The 9,202-nt window shown below is 46.5% G+C and overlaps 1 protein-coding gene across 2 annotated transcripts in view; it reads right to left on the bottom strand.

The window, feature by feature from the left end:
- The window catches only part of Myo10 (myosin X), a 193,209-nt gene that overhangs the window by 56,019 nt on the left and 127,988 nt on the right, over positions 1-9,202 (bottom strand). Inside the window, exon 1 of one of the 2 annotated variants that reach the window (XM_029544108.1) lies at positions 4,174-4,439. The exons of the other annotated variant lie outside the window; for it this stretch is intronic. The gene's annotated coding sequence lies outside the window, so the exon portion shown is untranslated. Of the gene's footprint in view, positions 1-4,173; positions 4,440-9,202 lie in introns of those variants that run through there. 2 annotated transcript variants of the gene reach the window in all.

Genomic DNA, 9,202 nt, shown 5'->3' with positions numbered 1-9,202 from the left:
CATAAAGAAATAGAAACAGGCATTAATTGTCTCTCAACGAAAAACAAAAACAAACAAACAAAAAGCCCAGGACCAGATGGGTTTAGTGCACAGTTCTATCAGGCCTTCAAAGAAGACCTAATTCCAACTCTCCTCAAACTATTCCACAAAATAGAAACAGAAGGTACTCTACCCTATTCACTCTATGAAGCCACAAACCTAATACCTGATACCTAAACCACACAAACGCCCAACAAAGAATTTCAGACCCATTTCCCTTATGAATATCAATGCAAAAATATTCAATAAAATTCTCACAAACTGAATGAATCCAAGAACACATCAAAATGACCATCCCTCGTGATCATGTGATCACGTAGGCTTCCTCCCAGGGATGCAGAGACAGTTTTATAAGAGTAAACAGTAGATTAAAAGCAGCAGCAAGTTCTCCAGAAAAAGTAACCATGTGTGGATGCCATCTCCCTAGGAGCAAGTGAGGATCCTAAAAGGCTGGAAAGCAATACGCAGCACTGAATGACGCCCTTGCCCAGAGGTCTGCCTGGAAACACTGATGGCTGAGCCCTGTGTCTACTGAGTAGACCCAAAACCACAGAGGAGTCGCTTGCAAAGAACAAGCTCAGACCACGACTACCCTCAGCTGCCCACTCCACACGCCAGCAGGGCCAAGTATGACAACCCCCTGCCACTGCACTTCCAAGAGTCTGGCAGGCCAGAACTGGAAAGTCCAGGTCACCATGACCAAAAAGCAGTGGATCAGGAAACTAAGGTGACTGTGACACCCAAACCTGGAGCCCAGGGCTGGAGAGATCCGGTGGAGAGAGGGGCAGGGACTCACCAGCTAGGAGCCGGAGGAGAAAGGAGCCCACCTCTGGAGGCTGCAGACAGGTAGGCGGAGGCAGAGCCCAAGTCCAGAGCCTGGGGTGGGGGTGGGGAGGCCGGTCAGAGGGCATGGAGGAGTGGTAGCTGGTACTTAGCGGTGCCCCTTGCCTGGGGGTGGGGTGGAGACCAGGAAGGAGGGCAGAGCAAGAGGCAAGAAGCTTTGAGAAGGCTGCTGGAAAGGTTTTGATCGCACAGCCTCAGACTAGTTGAAATATTCAGCAGCGAAGAGGAAGAGAAGCTTGCTCAAGGGGACCACCCAGTCCCCTCACCTCTCCTCTCTGGAAATGAAGGCAAATGTGTTACTAGGCCTGTCTCTAGCAAGGTGTGCTTAGGTGTGCATATGTAAATGTATACAAAGCAGACAAGAATGTAAATGTATACAAAGCAGGCAAGAAAAGGGGTTTAATAAAATTAATTTATGCTGGGCATGGTGGCTCACACCTTTAGTCCCAGGCAGGAGTGGGTGGATCTCAACGAGTTGCAGGCTAGCCCTCACTGTGCATAAGAATAATACAACGACTGGGTTTGCAACAAAAGAAATGATCCAGTTACAGAAACTTGACTTTCAAGTACTGCCGCTGAGGGCTGGAGAGAGAGATCACTTTATGAAGCAGCTGCCCTGGGTCCAGTCACTAGCCACACACACCTCATACACACACATACACACACACACCCCTCATACACACACATACAATACACATGTACACACACATGGTACAACCATTGGCAGAATCCTAGAAATGCTTCATGATATATTAGGCTAAAAAAAAAAAAAAAAAAAAAAAAAAAAAAAACAAAAAAAACAAAAATACCCCCACACAGCTAAGATGATCCCAACTNACACACACATACACACACACACCCCTCATACACACACATACAATACACATGTACACACACATGGTACAACCATTGGCAGAATCCTAGAAATGCTTTACGATTTATAAGGAAAAAAATCAAAAAAAAAAAAAAAAAAAAAAAAAAAAAAAAAACCAAAATACCCCCACACAGCTAAGATGATCCCAACTTGCAGAAGGTAAGTGGAGCTGAAGATGGTGATACCGTGACACCTGCTTACCACTCCAGGTACCAAGAGGCCAAGGCCGGAGAACTGCAAATTCTTTTGATGTCTGTCTAGTAAATTTGCAAAGGAAGTTTAAGTCCAGTTTGGTCAAGGATACTGCTGTAAACTAAAAATAAGATAAAGGGACAGGCAATGTAGACCAGGTGGACAGTATACGTGAGCTCCTGGGTTTAGATCCCAGGAACAGAGATGGGGATAGAAGGTATGGGTGGAGAAATTAGTAAGAATAAAGGAAAAAGTTCATCAACATCTTTCAAATATTTTCTAATCGATAAGCATTTCCTTCACACTGGTGTGGGTGCAGGCAAACGCCGCTGGTGCTGCTGCATCTCTTACTGCTCTTTGTTACGTGTTCTTTAATAGAGGGAAGAAACTAGCCAGGTGAAGGAAGACATTCTACATGTCAGGGAAAACTGAGGGGGAGCTTAAGCCCGGACCTAGCCCTGGCATCCATCCCCAGGCCCCACCCTCAGGTCATCATCTGCCCTGGAATCAGCCTAGAGAACAGCAGTGGGAGAGGATGGGGGACGAGAGGAATGAGGCTCAGGAAAGAGCAGTGTACAGGCTTGGGAGAATGAAGATGGAGACTTCAGGAGAATGAGAATGAGGACTTGGGAGAATGGTCTTTGTATAGCGGAGTGAGGGGGTGGGGGAGCAGTCAGGAACAGAAGTCACTCACAGCCCCGGCTGCTTTAAGAGCATGCTAATGTGGGGCTTCATATGCTAAGAGACTGCAGAAACAAACCATCAGTCAGGGAGGGCCCAGGGTGGGGGCAGGGTGCCGGGATCCTGGGTGCCAGTAGGTCTCCTCTCGGATTGGACAGTATTATGAAAGTTCTGAAGGATGAGTTAAAGACCGCGGGAGGACAGAGGCAGAGAAGGGAGCATGTGCTCCAATTTACAGCTTTTACTTCAGTGAGCAGCGAGGACTGTATGATATACAACCTGCAACCTGCCACGAGGGGCCTTCAGAGACACAAATACTGGCCGCTATAGAGAGAACGGAAGGGTAGGGAGAGATGTAGATGCTGGTGCGCCAGGTGCTTTACCGGAAACCTCTCTGAGAAAGGGCGGAAGCACCCGGCACAATCTGTTACATACACACGAGGTTTTGATAACTTATAGATGCAGACTTACTTCAACAAAAAGTAGATTTAGGCAAGCAGGTGGCAGCCCATTGTTATTCATTGCTTTCAAATGTTGCTCTATTGGCAACATTTGACTACCTTCACATTGAAAACATTTAATCCCTCCCAGAACCCACTTAGCAACTGAATGGACATCAACCCAGCCCCGCCCACCCTCCTCCCGGTGCTGGCAAAGATTAGTGATTCACCCACTCCAAGAGTTCTTCTTCCTAAGGGGATCTTTTCCTTGGGGGAACTGCAGCAAGACGTGCCTGTGCTTCCTCATATTTCTCTGGGCTGTTAGCAATATTAATGCGTGTGTGTCTGCGCGCATGTGTCTCTGTGTGCATATGTGTGAAGACAGCTCACAGTATCCAACCGAAGATCATTTAACTCACATAAGTTATATCACATCGGTAGAACCTGACTTATAAGGCAAATTTAGAAAGAATTAATTTTGCACAGATTTCTTTTAAAGTTTATCTATAATGCAGAAGGCAAGGAAAAGCTGTAAGATTGGGATAAAATGACTTTGGGGAGAAATACTTCAAATTCAAACAAAGAAACCATGACTAACTTTCCTCTTCAACTCACTCATAATAATTTTTTTCTTTAAAAGCTGAACTTCTCATCAAAAACAGACCGAACAATCAAAGCCTCCACTGAGAAACGATTAATGTCCTTCTTTATTACAAAGTACTCTTTTTTTTTTTTTTTTTTTTTCCTGAGACAGGGTTTCTCTGTATAGCCCTGGCTGTCCTGGAACTCACTTTGTAGACCAGGCTGGCCTCAAACTCAGAAATCCGCCTGCCTTTGCCTCCCAAGTGCTGGGATTAAAGGCGTGCGCCACCACGCCCGGCTACAAAGTATTCTTGATAGTTCAAACTTGTGCAATCCAAACCAGCACCCCCCACACACACACACACACACACACTTGTTTCAGGACCTAACAGCTGGGTGTGCAGAGAGACGGTCGGTCCACTCTGTTGCTATTTCATTGAACAGTACAGTAACCATTACAAAGTAGATGAAACTTTTATCAGGCAGAGCCAAAAAGGAAACCAAAATCAAACCAAACCCTACCTTGGGTTTTCCTTTCCTCTCTTCAGGGTCTGTCCACTGCAAAGGGCTGCATCTCCAGATGACGGCCCAAGAGAATCCAAGCTGACAGACGACAACCCCTGCGCTCTAAAGCTTGCCTGGCTGGCTCCCTGCCTATTATGCCGTGTCTTGGGCAGTGCTTGCTTAATTCATTCCTGATTCTACTGGAGAAGCCCAGCCTCTGAAGGCTGGCGTGAGGAGTTGCTGATGATACGTTTGACCATAGGTGCCAATGAGCCACCATCCACATACCAACAGACATGCACATTCATGTACAAGTCCAAGGAGTTGAAATTTTCAAAGATTTTTTATATTTAAAGATCAAGATGCCCCAGGATTAAAAACAAAACAAAACAAAACTTAAGTATTTTAGCTGTGCTCTTGGAAAACCAGAGAACACCACTCTTTACTTGAGCTGAGCTTCATTTACCACTATTTATCCAGGTCTTTACAGAGGGCAGCTCAATAGTTGCCATGACAACTTGGTAACCAGGCCTGAAGGAGCACTGGGGGCTTTAGTGGACGGGTTTGTTTGGAGAGAAGAATAGTTGCTTTAATGGTTCCTTTTTACCAAAATCTCCACAAAGGGTAAAGCTGCCTTTTTTACAGACCTTTTGTGTGAGACATTTTCTGGGCAAAAGAAAAGCCCTAAAATGTGTCAAAGCCAGCCCTGAATATTAGAGGGATCAGGAAAACAGAAAAGAAGCCCTGAAGGCTAGGTACTGATGTAGGTGTATGGTCTCCAGTTAAATACACAGAAAAAATGGAACCACCTCAGCAGACCTGAGTTTACAATAGTTAAAAGAACAGACAGCCTACATAGTTCTAGAAAACGCACACAGGTCTTTATTCTTCACTTGGCCATGTAATCACAGGATAATCTTATAAAGTGTTTGTTTCTTTCTTTTTCTGTTTTTGAAACAGGGCCTCTCTCTAAGTAGTTATGTAGCCCTGGCTGTCCTGGAACTCACTCTGCAGACAAACCAGGCTGGCCTCGAACTCAGAGATCAGCCTGCCTCTGCAACCAGCAGAAAGATTTCTCGATTAAAATACTCATCACAATTTGAGCCAAGTGCCTACATTTAGCACTGGGATACATCAGTGATAATATGAAAGCCAGAGTCCCCTTTTAGGGTTCTAACTCTCAATAATTAAAGAATGTAAGAACAGACTCGAATGGCATTTCATTAGCATTGAAAGGAGGGCCCAGGAGCAGAGGAGCTGCAAACCTGGCTGCCTGAGGAAAGGGGGGTTGGGCAGAAGAAGAGAAAGCTATCCTTCGGATTAAGCCGGCCTGGAGGTCAGCCGCGTGGTGGGGGCGGGGTGAGCTGTAGGGAAAGAGCGAAGGCCAAGGCCTAAGCATCAGCAAGGGCACACTCAGAGGGAAGACCGAAGAAAAGGAACACTTGCAGTCAGAGGAACTCAGAAGGGCCACAGACTTAGGAAGCTGCCAGTCTGTAGGTCTGTTAGTGCGTGCACCACGGGGCAGGAAAAGGACATCCTCCTCATCATCATCAATCATCATCATCATCATCTTTTTTTTTTTTTTCCAGAGCAGAGGACCAAACCCAGAGCCTTGTGCTTGCTAGGCAAGTGCTCTACCACTGAGCTAAATCCCCAACCCCGGCCATCACCCTCCTTAAAGGGCCAGTTACCCCTCCTGTCTCATTGGCATGGCTTCAGGCGCACCTGGCTTCCTAGGGCAAGGTTCCTTGGTGAGGTAATTGGTCTGCCAAACTGCATTCATTAATTTTAAGCATGTCAGCGTGTCAGAATAGAAGTCATAAATGTCGACTATATTTCCCACCACCAATGTGAGGCAGGCATGGATTACTTCATGGTACTATGCAGCTGTCTTACATCTGTATGCCCTCATGAAGCACACGCGGTCACCCATCTATGTAGCAATTGTCATAACAATAGTCTAGAGGCAAGAAAGTCATTGCCAGGCTGCGCGAGGCTTAGAGGGGAGGGCTTGGCGAAGCCGAGACACAAACCTTTGATGGATTTCTGTTTCCTCCCATGCCTTTCAGGGCTTCTGTGCCTGACCAGCCTTGCCTTTCAAGCAGCCGCCTGGGGTGCATGTGAATGTGCTAGACCAGAGCTCTTACCTCCCAGAGCAACGAGGTTAGACCTCAGAGCCCCGGACACAGGCAACAGAGGCTGAGGTGCAGTTGAGTTAGGGAGAAACATGGCCAACAGAAACCAATCCTTGTCTCAGAGGAGTTCTCTCCTTCCTCCGTGTGGATTCTGGGGTCAAACTCAGGTTGTTATGCTTGGGGGCAGCACGTACACCTGCCCATCCATCCTGCTGGCCCCTTGTGTGACATTTAAAGGACATAACTGGAGCTGGAAAGACAGCTCAGTAGGTAATTGTGTGTGTTGTGCGGGTATGCAGTCTCAAGTCCTGATTGCCACACCTGTTAAGAAGCTAGGCTGGGGGGCTGGAGAGCTGCCTCCGAGGTTTAAGAGTAGACTGTTCTTTCAGAGGTCCTGAGTTTAACTCCCAGCACCCACATGGTGGCTCACAACCATCTATAATGAGATCAGGAGCCCTCTTCTAGTGTACAAGCATATATGCAGGCATAACGTTGTAAATATAATAAATAAACTTACTGGAGGAGGAGGAGGAGGAGGAGGAGGAGAAGCAGCAGCAGCTAGGCTTAGTCACATATATGCCTGTAACCCCAGTGTTTGGAGCACAGTTGAGGGGTGGGAGTGGGGGCTGTCTAGAGACAGAACAGAAAGATCTCTTGGGCTTTTAGGAAGCTGGCTGACCAGGTTTGGTAAGAGGCTGTTTCAGAACAAACAAAACAAACAAACAAAAACCCAAGATGGAGTGATACAGCAGGCTTTCCCACAAGGGAGTGCATACCACACAAACCAGTGATGACACAACACACACATACACATACATGCACATGCTTACACAAGCACACATACACATACATGCACATGCTTACACAAGCACACATACACATACATGCACATGCTTACACAAGCACACATACACATGCATGCACATGCTTACATAAGCACACATACACATATATGCACATGCTTACACAAGCACACAAAGGGAGATATCTAGTCCTTGAAGACAGATTAGGTTTTATAAGGTTTTTCTTGTTTGTTTGAGACAGGACATCACTATCCTTGAACTTTAATCTCAGTGTCTGATCTGATGTCACTTGTAACTTGCAGTCCTCTAAGCCCAAGCAGGCACCACAGTAGCCTGTGTGAGTGAGCCTCCCCTCCCCCCAAGCCTTTTCTACTGTCTTCACAAAGGACAGACCCAACCCCACTCAGAGCACAGCACCTGCCCAGCTTGCATGAGGTCTTGGGCTTAATCCTCAGCACCAAGAAAGCAAAATAAAAGGACCCCAGATCACCCAAGAAACAAAGTCATTTGACCCAAAGCCTGGGAATGAGTGGAAGCGCATGCATTTGTGGTAGAGGAATGATATTCATTTTATGCACTTTATAAGGAATGACAGAGACTTGTGTCTGAGTGGACTAGCTGGCACCCTTGCTAGTTTTTGTCCTATCTGCAGTGACAGAACGGTTCATATTTATGGAATCTTAGATTCATTAAAAGAAGACCCTAGCCGTTTGGACTGAACAAGTGTTGTGTAATTCCAGAAAGCGCAATTCTAACATTAATCTCCAATGTTGAATCTTTCTGCTTTACAATCGCTGTGGGCAGATTTGCCACCCACCTACATCTCTTCCCCAGCCATGGAAGATTTCAGAATGTCTACCCCATGCTGAAATCTCAATATTTGAGCAGGAACTACCAACCCACATGTGGAGAAGGGTTTGACAAGCAGCCCTGGAAAGTGAATCTAGCAAATCTGGGGAGGGCCACTTGATAGACAGCAGAGGTAAATCAACATGCTAGTATCTCAAGACTTATCCATGTCACCTGTGTCATTTCAACGTTGACTTACTGGCGTATCCCAAGGTGATGATCACTGGGAACATGATACCACAATCACATTAAGCCACTGGGGCAGCACCAAGGTTTAGGACACACCGGGTCTTTCACTTTGGTGACAGTGAACACCATGTGCCATGGCACTTTAGGGATGCACCTTTCTTGTCCCCAGAGTCATGCAGAGGGACACAAAAGAAGAGGCAAGCTTACAGAGAGGGACATGGGTACTGTCACTGTTTATCAATCTGAACATCTGCAGAAGGCTTTGCTGGAAAAGAAAAACAAGGGATGGAAAGGAAACCCGTAGGGCTGCGGAGCTGCTCTGGGGTAAGAGAAGCTGGCTGCACATCATGTGCACCTGTCTAGGATCTCTAAGTCAGGTGAGCCTGTGTCTGTGTCTGCTGTAAGCCTAGGCTGGAGCTGGGGTGTGGAACAGAAGCTTCAAGGACCTCTAGGGTTCCTTGAAGACCAGCCTCATAGGATAATGAGCAGTCTCCAGGTTCAATGAGAGACCTCGTCTGATGGAAAATACCTACCTCAGGCACATGGGTGTGAACACACACACACACACACACACACACACACACAGACACTGACACATATAAATGATAGTGATAGTGCGTACCTTTAATCCTAGTACCTGGGAGGCAGAGACAAATGGATGATTCTAAGTGCAAAGCCAGTCCAGTCTACACCTAAGACCCACCCCCTTTTAAAGCAATACACAAGCAAAAAGCCAAACAAACACCAAAAATAAGGAGATCACACACACACACACACACACTCACACACACACACTCACACACACACACACACACACACACACACTCACACACACACACACACACACACACACACACACTCTAAGCTATGAGTGGTGGCATGTACCCTTAATCCTAGCACTTGGGAGGCAGAGGCAGGCAGATGTCTGAGTTTACATCCTGATCTACAGAGCAAGTTCAAGGACAGTCAGCAGTACACAGAAAAAGAAAGAGAGAGAGAGAGAGAGAGAAAGGGAGAGAAAGGGAGAGAGAGAGAGAGAGAGAGAGAGAGAGAGAGAGAGAGAGAGAGAGA

This window comes from Mus pahari, chromosome 11 (genome assembly GCF_900095145.1).
Source record: "Mus pahari chromosome 11, PAHARI_EIJ_v1.1, whole genome shotgun sequence".
NCBI lineage: Eukaryota > Metazoa > Chordata > Mammalia > Rodentia > Muridae > Mus > Mus pahari.
This window is presented reverse-complemented; position numbering and strand designations above follow the sequence as displayed.